This window comes from Scyliorhinus torazame, chromosome 5 (genome assembly GCF_047496885.1).
Source record: "Scyliorhinus torazame isolate Kashiwa2021f chromosome 5, sScyTor2.1, whole genome shotgun sequence".
Classification (NCBI taxonomy): domain Eukaryota; kingdom Metazoa; phylum Chordata; class Chondrichthyes; order Carcharhiniformes; family Scyliorhinidae; genus Scyliorhinus; species Scyliorhinus torazame.
In genome coordinates, this window is record NC_092711.1 from 183313879 (window position 1) to 183340666 (window position 26788).

The 26788-nt window shown below is 42.5% G+C and overlaps 13 non-coding genes across 13 annotated transcripts; all 13 read right to left on the reverse strand.

Moving 5' to 3' along the window:
* Positions 1–1553: 1553 nt before the first annotated feature.
* On the reverse strand, positions 1554–1635 carry trnal-uag (transfer RNA leucine (anticodon UAG)). Its single transcript has one exon. It is a non-coding gene; the product is annotated as a tRNA-Leu (tRNA).
* Positions 1636–3993: 2358 nt separating this feature from the next.
* trnal-uag (transfer RNA leucine (anticodon UAG)) lies at positions 3994–4075 on the reverse strand. Its single transcript has one exon. It is a non-coding gene; the product is annotated as a tRNA-Leu (tRNA).
* Positions 4076–5321: 1246 nt separating this feature from the next.
* trnal-uag (transfer RNA leucine (anticodon UAG)) lies at positions 5322–5403 on the reverse strand. Its single transcript has one exon. It is a non-coding gene; the product is annotated as a tRNA-Leu (tRNA).
* Positions 5404–7708: 2305 nt separating this feature from the next.
* Positions 7709–7790, reverse strand: trnal-uag (transfer RNA leucine (anticodon UAG)). The gene has a single exon. It is a non-coding gene; the product is annotated as a tRNA-Leu (tRNA).
* Positions 7791–9041: 1251 nt separating this feature from the next.
* trnal-uag (transfer RNA leucine (anticodon UAG)) lies at positions 9042–9123 on the reverse strand. The gene has a single exon. It is a non-coding gene; the product is annotated as a tRNA-Leu (tRNA).
* Positions 9124–11428: 2305 nt separating this feature from the next.
* Positions 11429–11510, reverse strand: trnal-uag (transfer RNA leucine (anticodon UAG)). Its single transcript has one exon. It is a non-coding gene; the product is annotated as a tRNA-Leu (tRNA).
* Positions 11511–13815: 2305 nt separating this feature from the next.
* On the reverse strand, positions 13816–13897 carry trnal-uag (transfer RNA leucine (anticodon UAG)). Its single transcript has one exon. It is a non-coding gene; the product is annotated as a tRNA-Leu (tRNA).
* Positions 13898–15148: 1251 nt separating this feature from the next.
* trnal-uag (transfer RNA leucine (anticodon UAG)) lies at positions 15149–15230 on the reverse strand. Its single transcript has one exon. It is a non-coding gene; the product is annotated as a tRNA-Leu (tRNA).
* A 2305-nt stretch (positions 15231–17535) lies between these two features.
* On the reverse strand, positions 17536–17617 carry trnal-uag (transfer RNA leucine (anticodon UAG)). The gene has a single exon. It is a non-coding gene; the product is annotated as a tRNA-Leu (tRNA).
* A 1251-nt stretch (positions 17618–18868) lies between these two features.
* On the reverse strand, positions 18869–18950 carry trnal-uag (transfer RNA leucine (anticodon UAG)). Its single transcript has one exon. It is a non-coding gene; the product is annotated as a tRNA-Leu (tRNA).
* Positions 18951–22441: 3491 nt separating this feature from the next.
* On the reverse strand, positions 22442–22523 carry trnal-uag (transfer RNA leucine (anticodon UAG)). The gene has a single exon. It is a non-coding gene; the product is annotated as a tRNA-Leu (tRNA).
* Positions 22524–24828: 2305 nt separating this feature from the next.
* On the reverse strand, positions 24829–24910 carry trnal-uag (transfer RNA leucine (anticodon UAG)). The gene has a single exon. It is a non-coding gene; the product is annotated as a tRNA-Leu (tRNA).
* A 1251-nt stretch (positions 24911–26161) lies between these two features.
* On the reverse strand, positions 26162–26243 carry trnal-uag (transfer RNA leucine (anticodon UAG)). Its single transcript has one exon. It is a non-coding gene; the product is annotated as a tRNA-Leu (tRNA).
* Between the last annotated feature and the right edge of the window lie 545 nt (positions 26244–26788).

The window sequence follows — 26788 nt, forward strand, 5'->3', positions numbered from 1 at the left end:
AGAGAAGACTCTCTGCTTACCTCGGACTGCAGAACTCAGACTTTTAGCCACCTGACAGATTGGAGGGACTCAGTTTGATTGATTGTCAAATGATTTGGCCGAGATATCGTATTCTGCCTGGTAAGAGGCGAGGAGTGCATCACATCCCACTGGAGTGATTTACAGATATCCCGGGAGCACAGATAGAGTCCTGTACAATTCGAGGAATGGACCTGTTTTCCTCTCGCTTCTCACTCCCCCTCCCTCCTGTGAAGCCGCTGTATTTCTAAAACTGCAGAGCTTTGAATGAATCTACAGTTAAAAATATTACAAGGCACTGAACACCTCGAAGTGATAGCCTCTATTAAAGAAAGACGTTCGGCACAAAAATATCTGAAAAGTTATTATTATCTTTGTAGTTTACAGACCATTGTACGCCCCTCTATTCACCGCTTTGTTTGTCTATCGTGTCTTTGTGTAGAGGCAGGGATGAGTTAACCTTGGTGGGTGGGCGGTTTAAGAATTAGCTAACGTCTAAACTGTTGCATTTGTGGCATATTTAATTTTAATTATAGTTATTAATAACATTAATTGTATTTACATTTCCAAACCTGTCGATAATAGACATTGGGCAGATAAGGAACAAATACTTCGGGTGTTTTCGAAGAAATATTTATAATTTCAATTGATTTTCGACTCCGGGACAAGTGGGGCTGGAATTAACTGCGCACCAGTCAGGGGGTCTTAAAGTGTTCAGAATGTGATGTCTGGCAGTCGCTTTCACTGATGAAAATATGTCGTGTGCTGTCTTGTACGTTTCACATGAGCCGCAGTGTTTGGTGGGTGGATTTTGGAAATTGCAGCTTGTGGGCCAATTTCACCTCACTGTCGATTTAATGTTCCAGCTCACAGCAATCGGTGGTGTTCTTGACTGAAGCAGTCACTAGTGCTGCAAGGAAACATGTCACTTTGTCGGAGAAACTTAACGCTGATGAAGAAAGTCTGAAATGAAATTAAAACCTGGGTAAACCAGGTTAATTCTCCGGCCACCGCGTTAGAATCAGGAATGATGAGAAGTCTACGTTTTTCCGTTACAAAACCCCAATTCCACCATCTTAATTCTGGGACACAAACACAAACTCTGCGATTGCATTGAAATAATTATACTGTGGCCACCGGACATCTGAAATGAAAATTGAAAATACAGCATATGTGATGAGAGAAATAGAGTAAGAAGTCTTACAACACCAGATTAATGTCCAACAGGTTTGAATCAAATCACTAGCTTTCGGAGCACTGCTCTTTCCTCAGGTGAATGAAGAGAGAAATCGAGTTCTCATTTCAAGTCGTCCTGTCCCTTCTGCAGAGTTAACTATTTAGAACTCAGTTGCTGATTGAAACCAATGTTGTCATCTGTCATTCAGCATTTGATCCAGTGGCATTTCTATGCATGAGGCCCACACACATTCCATTCTGCAAAAATTTGCCTTGTCTCTCCAGTTTCTTTTTCAGTCAGCCTGAGCGCACAACCTCTGTGTTCAACGTAATGTCGATGGCAAAACCGTAAATACAAGTGGCAGCGGTGGGATTCGAACCCACGCCCCCGCAGAGACTGGAGCCTAAATCCAGCGCCTTAGACCGCTCGGCCACGCTACCACGTTTAACGCACAGCCCGTCATGCCCTTCACTGGCACACACCCTGAAAGAGATCAGAACCAAATTAGTTGGGATGAGCCCTTGGCAACGTCAAGCACATTCCTTCAGCTGATTAGATCATCATGAACTGTGTAACAAACGGAAATCATCTCCAGTTATAAATATCAAAACAGGATATTGTAAACTTCGAAGGGGTAGCCTCGATTAAAGAAAAACCTTCGGCACAAAGGCATCTGAAAAGATATTATTATCTTTGTACTTTACAGACTATTTACACCCCTCTTTTCACCACTTTGTTTGTCTATCGTTTCTTTGTGTAGAGGCAGGGACGAGTTAACCTTGGGGATTGGGTGGTTTAAGAATTAGTTGACGTCTAACCTGTTATATTTGTGGCATATTTAATTATAATTATTGTTATTAATAACATTCATTGCATTTACGTTTGCAAACCTGTCGATTATAGCTAGTGAGTATAACAATTACTTCGGGTGTTTTTCGAAGAAATATTCATAATTTCAATTGTTTTTCGACTCCCGTTCAAGTGAGGATGGAATTAACTGCGTAAAGTGTTCAGAATGTGGTGTCTGGCAGTCGCTTTCACTGAGGAAAATATGTCGTGTGCTGTCTTGTACGTTTCACATGAGCCGCAGTGTTTGGTGGGTGGATTTTGGAAATTGCAGCTTGTGGGCCAATTTCACCTCACTGTCGATTTAATGTTCCAGCTCACAGCAATCGGTGGTCTTCTTGACTGAAGCAGTCACTAGTGCTGCAAGGAAACATGTCACTTTGTCGGAGAAACTTAACGCTGATGAAGAAAGTCTGAAATGAAAATAAAAGCTGTAGGTTTCATGGGTAAACCAGGTTAATTCTCCGGCCACCGCTTTAGAATCAGGAATGATGAGAAGCCTACGTTTTTCCGTTACAAAACCCCAATTCCACCATCTTAATTCTGGGACACAAACACAAGCTCTGCGAATGCATTGAAATAATTATACTGTGGCTACCGGACACCTGAAATGAAAATAGAAAATACAGCATCTGTGATGAGAGAAATAGAGTAAGAAGTCTTACAACACCAGATTAAAGTCCAACTGGTTTGAATCAAATCACTAGCTTTCGGAGCACTGCTCTTTCCTCAGATGAATGAAGAGAGAAATCGAGTTCTCCTTTCAAGTCTGCATGTCCCTTCTGCAGAGTTCTCTATTTAGAACTCAGTTGCTGATTGAAACCAATGTTGTCATCTGTCATTCAGCATTTGATCAGGTGGCATTTCTGGGCATGAGCCCCCCACACATTCCCTTCTGCAAGAATTTGCCTTGCCTATCCAGTTTTTTTTTCAGTCAGCCTGAGCGCACAACCTCTGTGTTCAACGTAATGTCGATGGCAAAACAGGAAATACAACTGGCAGCGGTGGGATTCGAACCCGCGCCTCCGCAGACGCCTTAGACCACTCGGCCACGCTACCGCATCAAAGGGAACCCGAATCGTGACCTTCCTTGATACTGAGATAGATCAGTTTGACAAAGAGTAATTGGACTCGAAACGTTACATCTTTTCTCTCCCTACAGATGCTGCCAGACCTGCTGAGATTGTCCACCATTTTCTCGTTGGATCAGAAGCAAAGGCATTGTGCAGACCCCTTGGCAATCTCGAGACAGTTCCGTCAGCTTATCAGAACTGTGTAACAAACAAGTCATCTCCAGTCAGAAGCACAATGGTTGCTCCGATGGCTATCACGTGTGTGAGTTCGAAGCTGGGGGGGGGGAACGAGTTTAAGTTGTTTGGGGAGGGGGCGCGGGTAAAAAGTAGCTAACAGCTAACCTGTTTCTTTTGTGGTACATATAATTATCATTATTGTCAATAATAAAATTAATTGTGTTTACATTTCAAAACCTGGTGACTGTAGATGTTGAACAGCTAAGGACAAAATACCTCAGGTGTATTTAGAAGAAATATTTCTTAATTTCAATTCTGTTAGAAAATCACCATCTTAATCCTGCATTGCGAACATAGGCTCTACGTTTGCATTAAAACAATTGTCCTGTTGACACTGGAAGTCAGAAGGAAACAGAGGAAATGCAGCACCTGTGAAGAGAGAAAGAGTGTTCTAATTTCGAGTCAGTTTGACTCTTCTGCCGAGTTCTCGAGTAACAATCCAGTCGTGGTTCTGAAATTAGTGGTGTTGGCTGTCATTCAGCGCTTTGATCCAGTGCCTGATCTGTGGGAAAGCCTCAAGTCCCCGATATACTCCATTCTCCAAGAACAGATCACGTTTGCATTGTCTTTCTTCTTTTTCAGTCAGATCTCTGTACAATCTCTGTATTCAGTCTAATCTATGGCCAAAACTAAAAATATTCCTGGCAGCGGTGGGATTCGAACCCACGCCCCCGCAGAGACTGGAGCCTAAATCCAGCGCCTTAGACCGCTCGGCCACGCTACCACGTTCAACACACAGCCCGTCATGCCATTCACTGGCACTCATCCTGAAAGAGATCAGAATTAGTTGGGATGAGCCCTTGGCAACGTCGAGCAGATTCCTTCTGCTGATTAGATCATCATGAACTGTGTAACAAACGGAAATCATCTCCAGTTGTAAATATTAAAACAGGATATTGTAAACATCAAAGGGGTAGCCTCGATTAAAGAAAAACCTTCGGCACAAAGGCATCTGAAAAGATATTATTATCTTTGTACTTTACAGACTATTTACACCCCTCTTTTCACCACTTTGTTTGTCTATCGTTTCTTTGGGTAGAGGCAGGGACGAGTTAACCTTCGGGATTGGGTGGTTTAAGAATTAGTTGACGTCTAACCTGTTATATTTGTGGCATATTTAATTATAATTATTGTTATTAATAACATTCATTGTATTTACGTTTGCAAACCTGTCGATTATAGATAGTGAGTAGGTAAGGAACAAATACTTCGGGTGTTTTTCGAAGAAATATTCATAATTTCAATTGTTTTTCGACTCCGCTTCAAGTGAGGCTGGAATTAACTGCGTAAAGTGTTCAGAATGTGATATCTGGCAGTCGCTTTCACTGATGAAAATATGTCGTGTGCTGTCTTGTACGTTTCGCATGAGCCGCAGTGTTTGGTGGGTGGATTTTGGAAATTGCAGCTTGTGGGCCAATTTCACCTCACTGTCGATTTAATGTTCCAGCTCACAGCAATCGGTGGTGTTCTTGACTGAAGCAGTCACTAGTGCTGCAAGGAAACATGTCACTTTGTCGGAGAAACTTAATGCTTATGAAGAAAGTCTGAAATGAAAATAAAATCTGTAGGTTTCATGGGTAAACCAGGTTAATTCTCCGGCCACCGCTTTAGAATCAGGGATGATGAGAAGCCTACGTTTTTCCGTTACAAAACCCCAATTCCACCACAATCAAATCACTAGCTTTCGGAGCACTGCTCTTTCCTCAGGAGAATGAAGAGAGAAATCGAGTTCTCATTTCAAGTCGTCCTGTCCCTTCTGCAGAGTTAACTATTTAGAACTCAGTTGCCGATTGAAACCAATGTTGTCATCTGTCATTCAGCATTTGATCCAGTGGCATTTCTATGCATGAGGCCCACACACATTCCATTCTGCAAAAATTTGCCTTGTCTCTCCAGTTTCTTTTTCAGTCAGCCTGAGCTCACAACCTCTGTGTTCAACGTAATGTCGATGGCAAAACCGTAAATACAACTGGCAGCGGTGGGATTCGAACCCACGACCCCGCAGAGACTGGAGCCTAAATCCAGCGCCTTAGACCGCTCGGCCACGCTACCACGTTCAACGTACAGCTCGTCATGCCCTTCACTGGCACACATCCTGAAAGAGATCAGAACCAAATTAGTTGGGATGAGCCCTTGGCAACGTCAAGCACATTCCTTCAGCTGATTAGATCATCATGAACTGTGTAACAAACGGAAATCATCTCCAGTTATAAATATTAAAACAGGATATTGTAAACTTCGAAGGGGTAGCCTCGATTAAAGAAAAACCTTCGGCACAAAGGCATCTGAAAAGATATTATTATCTTTGAACTTTACAGTCTATTTACACCCCTCTTTTCACCACTTTGTTTGTCTATCGTTTCTTTGTGTAGAGGCAGGGACGAGTTAACCTTGGGGATTGGGTGGTTTAAGAATTAGTTGACGTCTAACCTGTTATATTTGTGGCATATTTAATTATAATTATTGTTATTAATAACATTCATTGTATTTACGTTTGCAAACCTGTCGATTATAGCTAGTGAGTAGAACAAATACTTCGGGTGTTTTTCGAAGAAATATTCATAATTTCAATTGTTTTTCGACTCCCGTTCAAGTGAGGATGGAATTAACTGCGTAAAGTGTTCAGAATGTGGTGTCTGGCAGTCGCTTTCACTGAGGAAAATATGTCGTGTGCTGTCTTGTACGTTTCACATGAGCCGCAGTGTTTGGTGGGTGGATTTTGGAAATTGCAGCTTGTGGGCCAATTTCACCTCACTGTCGATTTAATGTTCCAGCTCACAGCAATCGGTGGTGTTCCTTGATACTGAGATAGATCAGTTTGACAAAGTGTCATTGGACTCGAAACGTTACATCTTTTCTCTCCCTACAGCTGCTGCCAGACCTGCTGAGATTTTCCACCATTTTCTCGTTGGATCAGAAGCAAAGGCATTGTGAAGACCCCTTGGCAATCTCGAGCCAGTTCCGTCAGCTTATCAGAACTGTGGAACAAACATCTCCAGTCAGAAGCACAATGGGTTGCTCTGATGGCTATCACGTGTGTGAGTTCGAAGCTGGGGGGAACGAGTTTAAGTTGTTTGGGGAGGGGGGCGCGGGTAAAAAGTAGCTAACAGCTAACCTGTTGCTTTTGTGGTACATATAATTATCATTATTGTCAATAATAAAATTAATTGTGTTTACATTTCAGAACCTGGTGACTGTCCTGGCTTGGTACAATTCACACCTCTTTAACCTGGGGTTACCCCATCTCTGGATCTGTAAAGATTTAATCACCTGCTAATGCTCGCATTCCAAGCATTGTTTGGCATCTTTGAATTTGTCTATATATGTGTTTCTGGAACAGACCTCTTCATTCACATGAGGAAGGAGCAGCGCTCCGAAAGCTAGTGACATCGAAACAAACCTGTTGGACTTTAACCTGGTGTTGTAAGACGTCGTACTGTGCTCACCCCAGTCCAACGCCGGCATCTCCACAACATTGTAGATATTGAACAGCTAAGGACAAAATACCTCAGGTGTAGTTAGAAGAAATATTTCTTAATTTCAATTCTGAAAAGACCCCGTGTAATGTGGGTTCTGCATTACCTGCGCACTAGTAAGGTCACGTAACACGACCTGCAAGAGTTCAGAATGTGATGGACGACAGATGGTTTCATTCATAAATATCTGTCGTGTGCTGTCTTGTCCGTTTCACAGGAGCCGCAGTGTTTGGTGGCAGGGTTTTGTGAATTTCAGCTTGTGCGACTATTTCACCTCACTGTCAATTGAATGTTCAAACTCACAGCAATCGAAGCTGTTCTTGACTGACTTGTCACTTGTGCTACAAGGAAACATGTCACTTTATCGCAGAAACTTAACGCTGATGAAGAAAGTCTGAAATGAAAATATAACTTATAGGTTTCGTGGGTAAACCAGGTTGATTCTGTCGATATCTGGTTAGAGTGAGGACGAATGAGAAGCGCATGTGAATTCCGTTAGAAAATCACCATCTTAATCCTGCGTTGCGAACATAGGCTCTACGTTTGCATTAAAACAATTGTCCTGTTGACACTGGAAGTCAGAAGGAAACAGAGGAAATGCAGCACCTGTGAAGAGAGAAAGAGTGTTCTAATTTCGAGTCAGTTTGACTCTTCTGCCGAGTTCTCGAGTAACAATCCAGTCGTGGTTCTGAAATTAGTGGTGTTGGCTGTCATTCAGCGCTTTGATCCAGTGCCTGATCTGTGTGAAAGCCTCAAGTCCCCGATATACTCCATTCTCCAAGAACAGATCACGTTTGCATTGTCTCTTTCTTCTTTTTCAGTCAGATCTCTGTACAATCTCTGTATTCAATCTAATCTATGGCCAAAACTAAAAACATCCCTGGCAGCGGTGGGATTCGAACCCACGCCCCCGCAGAGACTGGAGCCTAAATCCAGCGCCTTAGACCGCTCGGCCACGCTACCACGTTCAACACGCAGCCCGTCATGCCCTTCACTGGCACTCATCCCGAAAGAGATCAGAACCAAATTAGTTGGGATGAGCCCTTGGCAACGTCGAGCACATTCCTTCTGCTGATTAGATCATCATGAACTGTGTAACAAACGGAAATCATCTCCAGTTGTAAATATTAAAACAGGATATTGTAAACATCAAAGGGGTAGCCTCGATTAAAGAGAAACCTTCGGCACAAAGGCATCTGAAAAGATATTATTATCTTTGTACTTTACAGACTATTTACACCCCTCTTTTCACCACTTTGTTTGTCTATCGTTTCTTTGTGTAGAGGCAGGGACGAGTTAACCTTGGGGATTGGGTGGTTCAAGAATTAGTTGACGTCTAACCTGTTATATTTGTGGCATATTTAATTATAATTATTGTTATTAATAACATTCATTGTATTTACGTTTGCAAACCTGTCGATTATAGATAGTGAGTAGGTAAGGAACAAATACTTCGGGTGTTTTTCGAAGAAATATTCATAATTTCAATTGTTTTTCGACTCCGCTTCAAGTGAGGCTGGAATTAACTGCGTAAAGTGTTCAGAATGTGATGTCTGGCAGTCGCTTTCGCTGATGAAAATATGTCGTGTGCTGTCTTGTACGTTTCACATGAGCCGCAGTGTTTGGTGGGTGGATTTTGGAAATTGCAGCTTGTAGGCCAATTTCACCTCACTGTCGATTTAATTTTCCAGCTCACAGCAATCGGCGGTGTTCTTGACTGAAGCAGTCACTAGTGCTGCAAGGAAACATGTCACTTTGTCGGAGAAACTTAACGCTGATGAAGAAAGTCTGAAATGAAAATAAAACCTGTAGGTTTCATGGGTAAACCAGGTTAATTCTCCGGCCACCGCTTTAGAATCAGGAATGATGAGAAGCCTACGTTTTTCCGTTACAAAACCCCAATTCCACCACAATCAAATCACTAGCTTTCGGAGCACTGCTCTTTCCTCAGGTGAATGAAGAGAGAAATCGAGTTCTCATTTCAAGTCGTCCTGTCCCTTCTGCAGAGTTAACTATTTAGAACTCAGTTGCTGATTGAAACCAATGTTGTCATCTGTCATTCAGCATTTGATCCAGTGGCATTTCTATGCATGAGGCCCACACACATTCCATTCTGCAAAAATTTGCCTTGTCTCTCCAGTTTCTTTTTCAGTCAGCCTGAGCGCACAACCTCTGTGTTCAACGTAATGTCGATGGCAAAACCGTAAATACAAGTGGCAGCGGTGGGATTCGAACCCAGGCCCCCGCAGAGACTGGAGGCTAAATCCAGCGCCTTAGACCGCTCGGCCACGCTACCACGTTCAACGCACAGCCCGTCATGCCCTTCACTGGCACACATCCTGAAAGAGATCAGAACCAAATTAGTTGGGATGAGCCCTTGGCAACGTCAAGCACATTCCTTCAGCTGATTAGATCATCATGAACTGTGTAACAAACGGAAATCATCTCCAGTTATAAATATTAAAACAGGATATTGTAAACTTCGAAGGGGTAGCCTCGATTAAAGAAAAACCTTCGGCACAAAGGCATCTGAAAAGATATTATTATCTTTGTACTTTACAGACTATTTACACCCCTCTTTTCACCACTTTGTTTGTCTATCGTTTCTTTGTGTAGAGGCAGGGACGAGTTAACCTTGGGGATTGGGTGGTTTAAGAATTAGTTGACGTCTAACCTGTTATATTTGTGGCATATTTAATTATAATTATTGTTATTAATAACATTCATTGCATTTACGTTTGCAAACCTGTCGATTATAGCTAGTGAGTAGAACAAATACTTCGGGTGTTTTTCGAAGAAATATTCATAATTTCAATTGTTTTTCGACTCCCGTTCAAGTGAGGATGGAATTAACTGCGTAAAGTGTTCAGAATGTGGTGTCTGGCAGTCGCTTTCACTGATGAAAATATGTCGTGTGCTGTCTTGTACGTTTCACATGAGCCGCAGTGTTTGGTGGGTGGATTTTGGAAATTGCAGCTTGTGGGCCAATTTCACCTCACTGTCGATTTAATGTTCCAGCTCACAGCAATCGGTGGTGTTCCTTGATACTGAGATAGATCAGTTTGACAAAGTGTCATTGGACTCGAAACGTTACATCTTTTCTCTCCCTACAGCTGCTGCCAGACCTGCTGAGATTTTCCACCATTTTCTCGTTGGATCAGAAGCAAAGGCATTGTGAAGACCCCTTGGCAATCTCGAGCCAGTTCCGTCAGCTTATCAGAACTGTGGAACAAACATCTCCAGTCAGAAGCACAATGGGTTGCTCTGATGGCTATCACGTGTGTGAGTTCGAAGCTGGGGGGAACGAGTTTAAGTTGTTTGGGGAGGGGGGCGCGGGTAAAAAGTAGCTAACAGCTAACCTGTTGCTTTTGTGGTACATATAATTATCATTATTGTCAATAATAAAATTAATTGTGTTTACATTTCAGAACCTGGTGACTGTCCTGGCTTGGTACAATTCACACCTCTTTAACCTGGGGTTACCCCATCTCTGGATCTGTAAAGATTTAATCACCTGCTAATGTTCGCATTCCAAGCATTGTTTGGCATCTTTGAATTTGTCTTTATATGTGTTTCTGGAACAGACCTCTTCATTCACATGAGGAAGGAGCAGCGCTCCGAAAGCTAGTGACATCGAAACAAACCTGTTGGACTTTAACCTGGTGTTGTAAGACGTCGTACTGTGCTCACCCCAGTCCAACGCCGGCATCTCCACAACATTGTAGATATTGAACAGCTAAGGACAAAATACCTCAGGTGTATTTAGAAGAAATATTTCTTAATTTCAATTCTGAAAAGACCCCGTGTAATGTGGGTTCGGCATTACCTGCGCACTAGTAAGGTCACCTAACACGACCTGCAAGAGTTCAGAATGTGATGGACGACAGATGGTTTCATTCATAAATATCTGTCGTGTGCTGTCTTGTCCGTTTCACAGGAGCCGCAGTGTTTGGTGGCAGGGTTTTGTGAATTTCAGCTTGTGCGACTATTTCACCTCACTGTCAATTGAATGTTCAAACTCACAGCAATCGAAGCTGTTCTTGACTGACTTGTCACTTGTGCTACAAGGAAACATGTCACTTTATCGCAGAAACTTAACGCTGATGAAGAAAGTCTGAAATGAAAATATAACTTATAGGTTTCGTGGGTAAACCAGGTTGATTCTGTCGATATCTGGTTAGAGTGAGGACGAATGAGAAGCGCATGTGAATTCCGTTAGAAAATCACCATCTTAATCCTGCGTTGCGAACATAGGCTCTACGTTTGCATTAAAACAATTGTCCTGTTGACACTGGAAGTCAGAAGGAAACAGAGGAAATGCAGCACCTGTGAAGAGAGAAAGAGTGTTCTAATTTCGAGTCAGTTTGACTCTTCTGCCGAGTTCTCGAGTAACAATCCAGTCGTGGTTCTGAAATTAGTGGTGTTGGCTGTCATTCAGCGCTTTGATCCAGTGCCTGATCTGTGTGAAAGCCTCAAGTCCCCGATATACTCCATTCTCCAAGAACAGATCACGTTTGCATTGTCTCTTTCTTCTTTTTCAGTCAGATCTCTGTACAATCTCTGTATTCAATCTAATCTATGGCCAAAACTAAAAACATCCCTGGCAGCGGTGGGATTCGAACCCACGCCCCCGCAGAGACTGGAGCCTAAATCCAGCGCCTTAGACCGCTCGGCCACGCTACCACGTTCAACACGCAGCCCGTCATGCCCTTCACTGGCACTCATCCCGAAAGAGATCAGAACCAAATTAGTTGGGATGAGCCCTTGGCAACGTCGAGCACATTCCTTCTGCTGATTAGATCATCATGAACTGTGTAACAAACGGAAATCATCTCCAGTTATAAATATTAAAACAGGATATTGTAAACTTCGAAGGGGTAGCCTCGATTAAAGAAAAACCTTCGGCACAAAGGCATCTGAAAAGATATTATTATCTTTGTACTTTACAGACTATTTACACCCCTCTTTTCACCACTTTGTTTGTCTATCGTTTCTTTGTGTAGAGGCAGGGACGAGTTAACCTTGGGGATTGGGTGGTTTAAGAATTAGTTGACGTCTAACCTGTTATATTTGTGGCATATTTAATTATAATTATTGTTATTAATAACATTCATTGCATTTACGTTTGCAAACCTGTCGATTATAGCTAGTGAGTAGAACAAATACTTCGGGTGTTTTTCGAAGAAATATTCATAATTTCAATTGTTTTTCGACTCCCGTTCAAGTGAGGATGGAATTAACTGCGTAAAGTGTTCAGAATGTGGTGTCTGGCAGTCGCTTTCACTGATGAAAATATGTCGTGTGCTGTCTTGTACGTTTCACATGAGCCGCAGTGTTTGGTGGGTGGATTTTGGAAATTGCAGCTTGTGGGCCAATTTCACCTCACTGTCGATTTAATGTTCCAGCTCACAGCAATCGGTGGTGTTCCTTGATACTGAGATAGATCAGTTTGACAAAGTGTCATTGGACTCGAAACGTTACATCTTTTCTCTCCCTACAGCTGCTGCCAGACCTGCTGAGATTTTCCACCATTTTCTCGTTGGATCAGAAGCAAAGGCATTGTGAAGACCCCTTGGCAATCTCGAGCCAGTTCCGTCAGCTTATCAGAACTGTGTAACAAACATCTCCAGTCAGAAGCACAATGGGTTGCTCTGATGGCTATCACGTGTGTGAGTTCGAAGCTGGGGGGAACGAGTTTAAGTTGTTTGGGGAGGGGGGCGCGGGTAAAAAGTAGCTAACATCTAACCTGTTGCTTTTGTGGTACATATAATTATCATTATTGTCAATAATAAAATTAATTGTGTTTACATTTCAGAACCTGGTGACTGTCCTGGCTTGGTACAATTCACACCTCTTTAACCTGGGGTTACCCCATCTCTGGATCTGTAAAGATTTAATCACCTGCTAATGCTCGCATTCCAAGCATTGTTTGGCATCTTTGAATTTGTCTTTATATGTGTTTCTGGAACAGACCTCTTCATTCACATGAGGAAGGAGCAGCGCTCCGAAAGCTAGTGACATCGAAACAAACCTGTTGGACTTTAACCTGGTATTGTAAGACGTCGTACTGTGATCACCCCAGTCCAACGCCGGCATCTCCACAACATTGTAGATATTGAACAGCTAAGGACAAAATACCTCAGGTGTATTTAGAAGAAATATTTCTTAATTTCAATTCTGAAAAGACCCCGTGTAATGTGGGTTCGGCATTACCTGCGCACTAGTAAGGTCACCTAACACGACCTGCAAGAGTTCAGAATGTGATGGACGACAGATGGTTTCATTCATAAATATCTGTCGTGTGCTGTCTTGTCCGTTTCACAGGAGCCGCAGTGTTTGGTGGCAGGGTTTTGTGAATTTCAGCTTGTGCGACTATTTCACCTCACTGTCAATTGAATGTTCAAACTCACAGCAATCGAAGCTGTTCTTGACTGACTTGTCACTTGTGCTACAAGGAAACATGTCACTTTATCGCAGAAACTTAACGCTGATGGAGAAAGTCTGAAATGAAAATATAACTTATAGGTTTCGTGGGTAAACCAGGTTGATTCTGTCGATATCTGGTTAGAGTGAGGAATAATGAGAAGCGCATGTGAATTCCGTTAGAAAATCACCATCTTAATCCTGCGTTGCGAACATAGGCTCTACGTTTGCATTAAAACAATTGTCCTGTTGACACTGGAAGTCAGAAGGAAACAGAGGAAATGCAGCACCTGTGAAGAGAGAAAGAGTGTTCTAATTTCGAGTCAGTTTGACTCTTCTGCCGAGTTCTCGAGTAACAATCCAGTCGTGGTTCTGAAATTAGTGGTGTTGGCTGTCATTCAGCGCTTTGATCCAGTGCCTGATCTGTGTGAAAGCCTCAAGTCCCCGATATACTCCATTCTCCAAGAACAGATCACGTTTGCATTGTCTCTTTCTTCTTTTTCAGTCAGATCTCTGTACAATCTCTGTATTCAATCTAATCTATGGCCAAAACTAAAAACATCCCTGGCAGCGGTGGGATTCGAACCCACGCCCCCGCAGAGACTGGAGCCTAAATCCAGCGCCTTAGACCGTTCGGCCACGCTACCACGTTCAACACGCAGCCCGTCATGCCCTTCACTGGCACTCATCCCGAAAGAGATCAGAACCAAATTAGTTGGGATGAGCCCTTGGCAACGTCGAGCACATTCCTTCTGCTGATTAGATCATCATGAACTGTGTAACAAACGGAAATCATCTCCAGTTGTAAATATTAAAACAGGATATTGTAAACATCAAAGGGGTAGCCTCGATTAAAGAGAAACCTTCGGCACAAAGGCATCTGAAAAGATATTATTATCTTTGTACTTTACAGACTATTTACACCCCTCTTTTCACCACTTTGTTTGTCTATCGTTTCTTTGTGTAGAGGCAGGGACGAGTTAACCTTGGGGATTGGGTGGTTTAAGAATTAGTTGACGTCTAACCTGTTATATTTGTGGCATATTTAATTATAATTATTGTTATTAATAACATTCATTGTATTTACGTTTGCAAACCTGTCGATTATAGATAGTGAGTAGGTAAGGGACAAATACTTCGGGTGTTTTTCGAAGAAATATTCATAATTTCAATTGTTTTTCGACTCCGCTTCAAGTGAGGCTGGAATTAACTGCGTAAAGTGTTCAGAATGTGATGTCTGGCAGTCGCTTTCGCTGATGAAAATATGTCGTGTGCTGTCTTGTACGTTTCACATGAGCCGCAGTGTTTGGTGGGTGGATTTTGGAAATTGCAGCTTGTAGGCCAATTTCACCTCACTGTCGATTTAATTTTCCAGCTCACAGCAATCGGCGGTGTTCTTGACTGAAGCAGTCACTAGTGCTGCAAGGAAACATGTCACTTTGTCGGAGAAACTTAACGCTGATGAAGAAAGTCTGAAATGAAAATAAAACCTGTAGGTTTCATGGGTAAACCAGGTTAATTCTCCGGCCACCGCTTTAGAATCAGGAATGATGAGAAGCCTACGTTTTTCCGTTACAAAACCCCAATTCCACCACAATCAAATCACTAGCTTTCGGAGCACTGCTCTTTCCTCAGGTGAATGAAGAGAGAAATCGAGTTCTCATTTCAAGTCGTCCTGTCCCTTCTGCAGAGTTAACTATTTAGAACTCAGTTGCTGATTGAAACCAATGTTGTCATCTGTCATTCAGCATTTGATCCAGTGGCATTTCTATGCATGAGGCCCACACACATTCCATTCTGCAAAAATTTGCCTTGTCTCTCCAGTTTCTTTTTCAGTCAGCGTGAGCGCACAACCTCTGTGTTCAACGTAATGTCGATGGCAAAACCGTAAATACAAGTGGCAGCGGTGGGATTCGAACCCAGGCCCCCGCAGAGACTGGAGCCTAAATCCAGCGCCTTAGACCGCTCGGCCACGCTACCACGTTCAACGCACAGCCCGTCATGCCCTTCACTGGCACACATCCTGAAAGAGATCAGAACCAAATTAGTTGGGATGAGCCCTTGGCAACGTCAAGCACATTCCTTCAGCTGATTAGATCATCATGAACTGTGTAACAAACGGAAATCATCTCCAGTTATAAATATTAAAACAGGATATTGTAAACTTCGAAGGGGTAGCCTCGATTAAAGAAAAACCTTCGGCACAAAGGCATCTGAAAAGATATTATTATCTTTGTACTTTACAGACTATTTACACCCCTCTTTTCACCACTTTGTTTGTCTATCGTTTCTTTGTGTAGAGGCAGGGACGAGTTAACCTTGGGGATTGGGTGGTTTAAGAATTAGTTGACGTCTAACCTGTTATATTTGTGGCATATTTAATTATAATTATTGTTATTAATAACATTCATTGCATTTACGTTTGCAAACCTGTCGATTATAGCTAGTGAGTAGAACAAATACTTCGGGTGTTTTTCGAAGAAATATTCATAATTTCAATTGTTATTCGACTCCCGTTCAAGTGAGGATGGAATTAACTGCGTTAAGTGTTCAGAATGTGGTGTCTGGCAGTCGCTTTCACTGATGAAAATATGTCGTGTGCTGTCTTGTACGTTTCACATGAGCCGCAGTGTTTGGTGGGTGGATTTTGGAAATTGCAGCTTGTGGGCCAATTTCACCTCACTGTCGATTTAATGTTCCAGCTCACAGCAATCGGTGGTGTTCCTTGATACTGAGATAGATCAGTTTGACAAAGTGTCATTGGACTCGAAACGTTACATCTTTTCTCTCCCTACAGCTGCTGCCAGACCTGCTGAGATTTTCCACCATTTTCTCGTTGGATCAGAAGCAAAGGCATTGTGAAGACCCCTTGGCAATCTCGAGCCAGTTCCGTCAGCTTATCAGAACTGTGTAACAAACATCTCCAGTCAGAAGCACAATGGGTTGCTCTGATGGCTATCACGTGTGTGAGTTCGAAGCTGGGGGGAACGAGTTTAAGTTGTTTGGGGAGGGGGGCGCGGGTAAAAAGTAGCTAACAGCTAACCTGTTGCTTTTGTGGTACATATAATTATCATTATTGTCAATAATAAAATTAATTGTGTTTACATTTCAGAACCTGGTGACTGTCCTGGCTTGGTACAATTCACACCTCTTTAACCTGGGGTTACCCCATCTCTGGATCTGTAAAGATTTAATCACCTGCTAATGTTCGCATTCCAAGCATTGTTTGGCATCTTTGAATTTGTCTTTATATGTGTTTCTGGAACAGACCTCTTCATTCACATGAGGAAGGAGCAGCGCTCCGAAAGCTAGTGACATCGAAACAAACCTGTTGGACTTTAACCTGGTGTTGTAAGACGTCGTACTGTGCTCACCCCAGTCCAACGCCGGCATCTCCACAACATTGTAGATATTGAACAGCTAAGGACAAAATACCTCAGGTGTATTTAGAAGAAATATTTCTTAATTTCAATTCTGAAAAGACCCCGTGTAATGTGGGTTCGGCATTACCTGCGCACTAGTAAGGTCACCTAACACGACCTGCAAGAGTTCAGAATGTGATGGACGACAGATGGTTTCATTCATAAATATCTGTCGTGTGCTGTCTTGTCCGTTTCACAGGAGCCGCAGTGTTTGGTGGCAGGGTTTTGTGAATTTCAGCTTGTGCGACTATTTCACCTCACTGTCAATTGAATGTTCAAACTCACAGCAATCGAAGCTGTTCTTGACTGACTTGTCACTTGTGCTACAAGGAAACATGTCACTTTATCGCAGAAACTTAACGCTGATGGAGAAAGTCTGAAATGAAAATATAACTTATAGGTTTCGTGGGTAAACCAGGTTGATTCTGTCGATATCTGGTTAGAGTGAGGACTAATGAGAAGCGCATGTGAATTCCGTTAGAAAATCACCATCTTAATCCTGCGTTGCGAACATAGGCTCTACGTTTGCATTAAAACAATTGTCCTGTTGACACTGGAAGTCAGAAGGAAACAGAGGAAATGCAGCACCTGTGAAGAGAGAAAGAGTGTTCTAATTTCGAGTCAGTTTGACTCTTCTGCCGAGTTCTCGAGTAACAATCCAGTCGTGGTTCTGAAATTAGTGGTGTTGGCTGTCATTCAGCGCTTTGATCCAGTGCCTGATCTGTGTGAAAGCCTCAAGTCCCCGATATACTCCATTCTCCAAGAACAGATCACGTTTGCATTGTCTCTTTCTTCTTTTTCAGTCAGATCTCTGTACAATCTCTGTATTCAATCTAATCTATGGCCAAAACTAAAAACATCCCTGGCAGCGGTGGGATTCGAACCCACGCCCCCGCAGAGACTGGAGCCTAAACCCAGCGCCTTAGACCGTTCGGCCACGCTACCACTTTCAACACGCAGCCCGTCATGCCCTTCACTGGCACTCATCCCGAAAGAGATCAGAACCAAATTAGTTGGGATGAGCCCTTGGCAACGTCGAGCACATTCCTTCTGCTGATTAGATCATCATGAACTGTGTAACAAACGGAAATCATCTCCAGTTGTAAATATTAAAACAGGATATTGTAAACATCAAAGGGGTAGCCTCGATTAAAGAGAAACCTTCGGCACAAAGGCATCTGAAAAGATATTATTATCTTTGTACTTTACAGACTATTTACACCCCTCTTTTCACCACTTTGTTTGTCTATCGTTTCTTTGTGTAGAGGCAGGGACGAGTTAACCTTGGGGATTGGGTGGTTTAAGAATTAGTTGACGTCTAACCTGTTATATTTGTGGCATATTTAATTATAATTATTGTTATTAATAACATTCATTGTATTTACGTTTGCAAACCTGTCGATTATAGATAGTGAGTAGGTAAGGGACAAATACTTCGGGTGTTTTTCGAAGAAATATTCATAATTTCAATTGTTTTTCGACTCCGCTTCAAGTGAGGCTGGAATTAACTGCGTAAAGTGTTCAGAATGTGATGTCTGGCAGTCGCTTTCGCTGATGAAAATATGTCGTGTGCTGTCTTGTACGTTTCACATGAGCCGCAGTGTTTGGTGGGTGGATTTTGGAAATTGCAGCTTGTAGGCCAATTTCACCTCACTGTCGATTTAATTTTCCAGCTCACAGCAATCGGCGGTGTTCTTGACTGAAGCAGTCACTAGTGCTGCAAGGAAACATGTCACTTTGTCGGAGAAACTTAACGCTGATGAAGAAAGTCTGAAATGAAAATAAAACCTGTAGGTTTCATGGGTAAACCAGGTTAATTCTCCGGCCACCGCTTTAGAATCAGGAATGATGAGAAGCCTACGTTTTTCCGTTACAAAACCCCAATTCCACCACAATCAAATCACTAGCTTTCGGAGCACTGCTCTTTCCTCAGGTGAATGAAGAGAGAAATCGAGTTCTCATTTCAAGTCGTCCTGTCCCTTCTGCAGAGTTAACTATTTAGAACTCAGTTGCTGATTGAAACCAATGTTGTCATCTGTCATTCAGCATTTGATCCAGTGGCATTTCTATGCATGAGGCCCACACACATTCCATTCTGCAAAAATTTGCCTTGTCTCTCCAGTTTCTTTTTCAGTCAGCCTGAGCGCACAACCTCTGTGTTCAACGTAATGTCGATGGCAAAACCGTAAATACAAGTGGCAGCGGTGGGATTCGAACCCAGGCCCCCGCAGAGACTGGAGCCTAAATCCAGCGCCTTAGACCGCTCGGCCACGCTACCACGTTCAACGCACAGCCCGTCATGCCCTTCACTGGCACACATCCTGAAAGAGATCAGAACCAAATTAGTTGGGATGAGCCCTTGGCAACGTCAAGCACATTCCTTCAGCTGATTAGATCATCATGAACTGTGTAACAAACGGAAATCATCTCCAGTTATAAATATTAAAACAGGATATTGTAAACTTCGAAGGGGTAGCCTCGATTAAAGAAAAACCTTCGGCACAAAGGCATCTGAAAAGATATTATTATCTTTGTACTTTACAGACTATTTACACCCCTCTTTTCACCACTTTGTTTGTCTATCGTTTCTTTGTGTAGAGGCAGGGACGAGTTAACCTTGGGGATTGGGTGGTTTAAGAATTAGTTGACGTCTAACCTGTTATATTTGTGGCATATTTAATTATAATTATTGTTATTAATAACATTCATTGCATTTACGTTTGCAAACCTGTCGATTATAGCTAGTGAGTAGAACAAATACTTCGGGTGTTTTTCGAAGAAATATTCATAATTTCAATTGTTTTTCGACTCCCGTTCAAGTGAGGATGGAATTAACTGCGTAAAGTGTTCAGAATGTGGTGTCTGGCAGTCGCTTTCACTGATGAAAATATGTCGTGTGCTGTCTTGTACGTTTCACATGAGCCGCAGTGTTTGGTGGGTGGATTTTGGAAATTGCAGCTTGTGGGCCAATTTCACCTCACTGTCGATTTAATGTTCCAGCTCACAGCAATCGGTGGTGTTCCTTGATACTGAGATAGATCAGTTTGACAAAGTGTCATTGGACTCGAAACGTTACATCTTTTCTCTCCCTACAGCTGCTGCCAGACCTGCTGAGATTTTCCACCATTTTCTCGTTGGATCAGAAGCAAAGGCATTGTGAAGACCCCTTGGCAATCTCGAGCCAGTTCCGTCAGCTTATCAGAACTGTGGAACAAACATCTCCAGTCAGAAGCACAATGGGTTGCTCTGATGGCTATCACGTGTGTGAGTTCGAAGCTGGGGGGAACGAGTTTAAGTTGTTTGGGGACGGGGGCGCGGGTAAAAAGTAGCTAACAGCTAACCTGTTGCTTTTGTGGTACATATAATTATCATTATTGTCAATAATAAAATTAATTGTGTTTACATTTCAGAACCTGGTGACTGTCCTGGCTTGGTACAATTCACACCTCTTTAACCTGGGGTTACCCCATCTCTGGATCTGTAAAGATTTAATCACCTGCTAATGCTCGCATTCCAAGCATTGTTTGGCATCTTTGAATTTGTCTATATATGTGTTTCTGGAACAGACCTCTTCATTCACATGAGGAAGGAGCAGCGCTCCGAAAGCTAGTGACATCGAAACAAACCTGTTGGACTTTAACCTGGTGTTGTAAGACGTCGTACTGTGCTCACCCCAGTCCAACGCCGGCATCTCCACAACATTGTAGATATTGAACAGCTAAGGACAAAATACCTCAGGTGTATTTAGAAGAAATATTTCTTAATTTCAATTCTGAAAAGACCCCGTGTAATGTGGATTCGGCATTACCTGCGCACTAGTAAGGTCACCTAACACGACCTGCAAGAGTTCAGAATGTGATGGACGACAGATGGTTTCATTCATAAATATCTGTCGTGTGCTGTCTTGTCCGTTTCACAGGAGCCGCAGTGTTTGGTGGCAGGGTTTTGTGAATTTCAGCTTGTGCGACTATTTCACCTCACTGTCAATTGAATGTTCAAACTCACAGCAATCGAAGCTGTTCTTGACTGACTTGTCACTTGTGCTACAAGGAAACATGTCACTTTATCGCAGAAACTTAACGCTGATGAAGAAAGTCTGAAATGAAAATATAACTTATAGGTTTCGTGGGTAAACCAGGTTGATTCTGTCGATATCTGGTTAGAGTGAGGACTAATGAGAAGCGCATGTGAATTCCGTTAGAAAATCACCATCTTAATCCTGCGTTGCGAACATAGGCTCTACGTTTGCATTAAAACAATTGTCCTGTTGACACTGGAAGTCAGAAGGAAACAGAGGAAATGCAGCACCTGTGAAGAGAGAAAGAGTGTTCTAATTTCGAGTCAGTTTGACTCTTCTGCCGAGTTCTCGAGTAACAATCCAGTCGTGGTTCTGAAATTAGTGGTGTTGGCTGTCATTCAGCGCTTTGATCCAGTGCCTGATCTGTGTGAAAGCCTCAAGTCCCCGATATACTCCATTCTCCAAGAACAGATCAACTTAGACCGCTCGGCCACGCTACCACGTTCAACGCACAGCCCGTCATGCCCTTCACTGGCACACATCCTGAAAGAGATCAGAACCAAATTAGTTGGGATGAGCCCTTGGCAACGTCAAGCACATTCCTTCAGCTGATGAGATCATCATGAACTGTGTAACAAACGGAAATCATCTCCAGTTATAAATATTAAAACAGGATATTGTAAACTTCGAAGGGGTAGCCTCGATTAAAGAAAAACCTTCGGCACAAAGGCATCTGAAAAGATATTATTATCTTTGTACTTTACAGACTATTTACACCCCTCTTTTCACCACTTTGTTTGTCTATCGTTTCTTTGTGTAGAGGCAGGGATGAGTTAACCTTGGGGATTGGGTGGTTTAAGAATTAGTTGACGTCTAACCTGTTATATTTGTGGCATATTTAATTATAATTATTGTTATTAATAACATTCATTGTATTTACGTTTGCAAACCTGTCGATTATAGATAGTGAGTAGGTAAGGGACAAATACTTCGGGTGTTTTTCGAAGAAATATTCATAATTTCAATTGTTTTTCGACTCCGCTTCAAGTGAGGATGGAATTAACTGCGTAAAGTGTTCAGAATGTGGTGTCTGGCAGTCGCTTTCACTGATGAAAATATGTCGTGTGCTGTCTTGTACGTTTCACATGAGCCGCAGTGTTTGGTGGGTGGATTTTGGAAATTGCAGCTTGTGGGCCAATTTCACCTCACTGTCGATTTAATTTTCCAGCTCACAGCAATCGGCGGTGTTCTTGACTGAAGCAGTCACTAGTGCTGCAAGGAAACATGTCACTTTGTCGGAGAAACTTAACGCTGATGAAGAAAGTCTGAAATGAAAATAAAACCTGTAGGTTTCATGGGTAAACCAGGTTAATTCTCCGGCCACCGCTTTAGAATCAGGAATGATGAGAAGCCTACGTTTTTCCGTTACAAAACCCCAATTCCACCACAATCAAATCACTAGCTTTCGGAGCACTGCTCTTTCCTCAGGTGAATGAAGACAGAAATCGAGTTCTCATTTCAAGTCGTCCTGTCCCTTCTGCAGAGTTAACTATTTAGAACTCAGTTGCTGATTGAAACCAATGTTGTCATCTGTCATTCAGCATTTGATCCAGTGGCATTTCTATGCATGAGGCCCACACACATTCCATTCTGCAAAAATTTGCCTTGTCTCTCCAGTTTCTTTTTCAGTCAGCCTGAGCGCACAACCTCTGTGTTCAACGTAATGTCGATGGCAAAACCGTAAATACAAGTGGCAGCGGTGGGATTCGAACCCAGGCCCCCGCAGAGACTGGAGCCTAAATCCAGCGCCTTAGACCGCTCGGCCACGCTACCACGTTCAACGCACAGCCCGTCATGCCCTTCACTGGCACACATCCTGAAAGAGATCAGAACCAAATTAGTTGGGATGAGCCCTTGGCAACGTCAAGCACATTCCTTCAGCTGATGAGATCATCATGAACTGTGTAACAAACGGAAATCATCTCCAGTTATAAATATTAAAACAGGATGTTGCAAACTTCGAAGGGGTAGCCTCGATTAAAGAAAAACCTTCGGCACAAAGGCATCTGAAAAGATATTATTATCTTTGTACTTTACAGACTATTTACACCCCTCTTTTCACCACTTTGTTTGTCTATCGTTTCTTTGTGTAGAGGCAGGGACGAGTTAACCTTGGGGATTGGGTGGTTTAAGAATTAGTTGACGTCTAACCTGTTATATTTGTGGCATATTTAATTATAATTATTGTTATTAATAACATTCATTGCATTTACGTTTGCAAACCTGTCGATTATAGCTAGTGAGTAGAACAAATACTTCGGGTGTTTTTCGAAGAAATATTCATAATTTCAATTGTTTTTCGACTCCCGTTCAAGTGAGGATGGAATTAACTGCGTAAAGTGTTCAGAATGTGGTGTCTGGCAGTCGCTTTCACTGATGAAAATATGTCGTGTGCTGTCTTGTACGTTTCACATGAGCCGCAGTGTTTGGTGGGTGGATTTTGGAAATTGCAGCTTGTGGGCCAATTTCACCTCACTGTCGATTTAATGTTCCAGCTCACAGCAATCGGTGGTGTTCCTTGATACTGAGATAGATCAGTTTGACAAAGTGTCATTGGACTCGAAACGTTACATCTTTTCTCTCCCTACAGCTGCTGCCAGACCTGCTGAGATTTTCCACCATTTTCTCGTTGGATCAGAAGCAAAGGCATTGTGAAGACCCCTTGGCAATCTCGAGCCAGTTCCGTCAGCTTATCAGAACTGTGTAACAAACATCTCCAGTCAGAAGCACAATGGGTTGCTCTGATGGCTATCACGTGTGTGAGTTCGAAGCTGGGGAGAACGAGTTTAAGTTGTTTGGGGAGGGGGGCGTGGGTAAAAAGTAGCTAACAGCTAACCTGTTGCTTTTGTGGTACATATAATTATCATTATTGTCAATAATAAAATTAATTGTGTTTACATTTCAGAACCTGGTGACTGTCCTGGCTTGGTACAATTCACACCTCTTTAACCTGGGGTTACCCCATCTCTGGATCTGTAAAGATTTAATCACCTGCTAATGCTCGCATTCCAAGCATTGTTTGGCATCTTTGAATTTGTCTATATATGTGTTTCTGGAACAGACCTCTTCATTCACATGAGGAAGGAGCAGCGCTCCGAAAGCTAGTGACATCGAAACAAACCTGTTGGACTTTAACCTGGTGTTGTAAGGCGTCGTACTGTGCTCACCCCAGTCCAACGCCGGCATCTCCACAACATTGTAGATATTGAACAGCTAAGGACAAAATACCTCAGGTGTATTTAGAAGAAATATTTCTTAATTTCAATTCTGAAAAGACCCCGTGTAATGTGGATTCGGCATTACCTGCGCACTAGTAAGGTCACCTAACACGACCTGCAAGAGTTCAGAATGTGATGGACGACAGATGGTTTCATTCATAAATATCTGTCGTGTGCTGTCTTGTCCGTTTCACAGGAGCCGCAGTGTTTGGTGGCAGGGTTTTGTGAATTTCAGCTTGTGCGACTATTTCACCTCACTGTCAATTGAATGTTCAAACTCACAGCAATCGAAGCTGTTCTTGACTGACTTGTCACTTGTGCTACAAGGAAACATGTCACTTTATCGCAGAAACTTAACGCTGATGAAGAAAGTCTGAAATGAAAATATAACTTATAGGTTTCGTGGGTAAACCAGGTTGATTCTGTCGATATCTGGTTAGAGTGAGGACTAATGAGAAGCGCATGTGAATTCCGTTAGAAAATCACCATCTTAATCCTGCGTTGCGAACATAGGCTCTACGTTTGCATTAAAACAATTGTCCTGTTGACACTGGAAGTCAGAAGGAAACAGAGGAAATGCAGCACCTGTGAAGAGAGAAAGAGTGTTCTAATTTCGAGTCAGTTTGACTCTTCTGCCGAGTTCTCGAGTAACAATCCAGTCGTGGTTCTGAAATTAGTGGTGTTGGCTGTCATTCAGCGCTTTGATCCAGTGCCTGATCTGTGTGAAAGCCTCAAGTCCCCGATATACTCCATTCTCCAAGAACAGATCACGTTTGCATTGTCTCTTTCTTCTTTTTCAGTCAGATCTCTGTACAATCTCTGTATTCAATCTAATCTATGGCCAAAACTAAAAACATCCCTGGCAGCGGTGGGATTCGAACCCACGCCCCCGCAGAGATTGGAGCCTAAATCCAGCGCCTTAGACCTCTCGGCCACGCTACCACGTTCAACACGCAGCCCGTCATGCCCTTCACTGGCACTCGTCCCGAAAGAGATCAGAACCAAATTAGTTGGGATGAGCCCTTGGCAACGTCGAGCACATTCCTTCTGCTGATTAGATCATCATGAACTGTGTAACAAACGGAAATCATCTCCAGTTGTAAATATTAAAACAGGATATTGTAAACATCAAAGGGGTAGCCTCGATTAAAGAGAAACCTTCGGCACAAAGGCATCTGAAAAGATATTATTATCTTTGTACTTTACAGACTATTTACACCCCTCTTTTCACCACTTTGTTTGTCTATCGTTTCTTTGTGTAGAGGCAGGGACGAGTTAACCTTGGGGATTGGGTGGTTTAAGAATTAGTTGACGTCTAACCTGTTATATTTGTGACATATTTAATTATAATTATTGTTATTAATAACATTCATTGTATTTACGTTTGCAAACCTGTCGATTATAGATAGTGAGTAGGTAAGGAACAAATACTTCGGGTGTTTTTCGAAGAAATATTCATAATTTCAATTGTTTTTCGACTCCGCTTCAAGTGAGGCTGGAATTAACTGCGTAAAGTGTTCAGAATGTGATGTCTGGCAGTCGCTTTCGCTGATGAAAATATGTCGTGTGCTGTCTTGTACGTTTCACATGAGCCGCAGTGTTTGGTGGGTGGATTTTGGAAATTGCAGCTTGTAGGCCAATTTCACCTCACTGTCGATTTAATTTTCCAGCTCACAGCAATCGGCGGTGTTCTTGACTGAAGCAGTCACTAGTGCTGCAAGGAAACATGTCACTTTGTCGGAGAAACTTAACGCTGATGAAGAAAGTCTGAAATGAAAATAAAACCTGTAGGTTTCATGGGTAAACCAGGTTAATTCTCCGGCCACCGCTTTAGAATCAGGAATGATGAGAAGCCTACGTTTTTCCGTTACAAAACCCCAATTCCACCACAATCAAATCACTAGCTTTCGGAGCACTGCTCTTTCCTCAGGTGAATGAAGAGAGAAATCGAGTTCTCATTTCAAGTCGTCCTGTCCCTTCTGCAGAGTTAACTATTTAGAACTCAGTTGCTGATTGAAACCAATGTTGTCATCTGTCATTCAGCATTTGATCCAGTGGCATTTCTATGCATGAGGCCCACACACATTCCATTCTGCAAAAATTTGCCTTGTCTCTCCAGTTTCTTTTTCAGTCAGCCTGAGCGCACAACCTCTGTGTTCAACGTAATGTCGATGGCAAAACCGTAAATACAAGTGGCAGCGGTGGGACTCGAACCCACGCCCCCGCAGAGACTGGAGCCTAAATCCAGCGCCTTAGACCGCTCGGCCACGCTACCACGTCCAACGCACAGCCCGTCATGCCCTTCACTGGCACACATCCTGAAAGAGATCAGAACCAAATTAGTTGGGATGAGCCCTTGGCAACGTCAAGCACATTCCTTCAGCTGATTAGATCATCATGAACTGTGTAACAAACGGAAATCATCTCCAGTTATAAATATTAAAACAGGATATTGTAAACTTCGAAGGGGTAGCCTCGATTAAAGAAAAACCTTCGGCACAAAGGCATCTGAAAAGATATTATTATCTTTGTACTTTACAGACTATTTACACCCCTCTTTTCACCACTTTGTTTGTCTATCGTTTCTTTGTGTAGAGGCAGGGACGAGTTAACCTTGGGGATTGGGTGGTTTAAGAATTAGTTGACGTCTAACCTGTTATATTTGTGGCATATTTAATTATAATTATTGTTATTAATAACATTCATTGCATTTACGTTTGCAAACCTGTCGATTATAGATAGTGAGTAGAACAAATACTTCGGGTGTTTTTCGAAGAAATATTCATAATTTCAATTGTTTTTCGACTCCCGTTCAAGTGA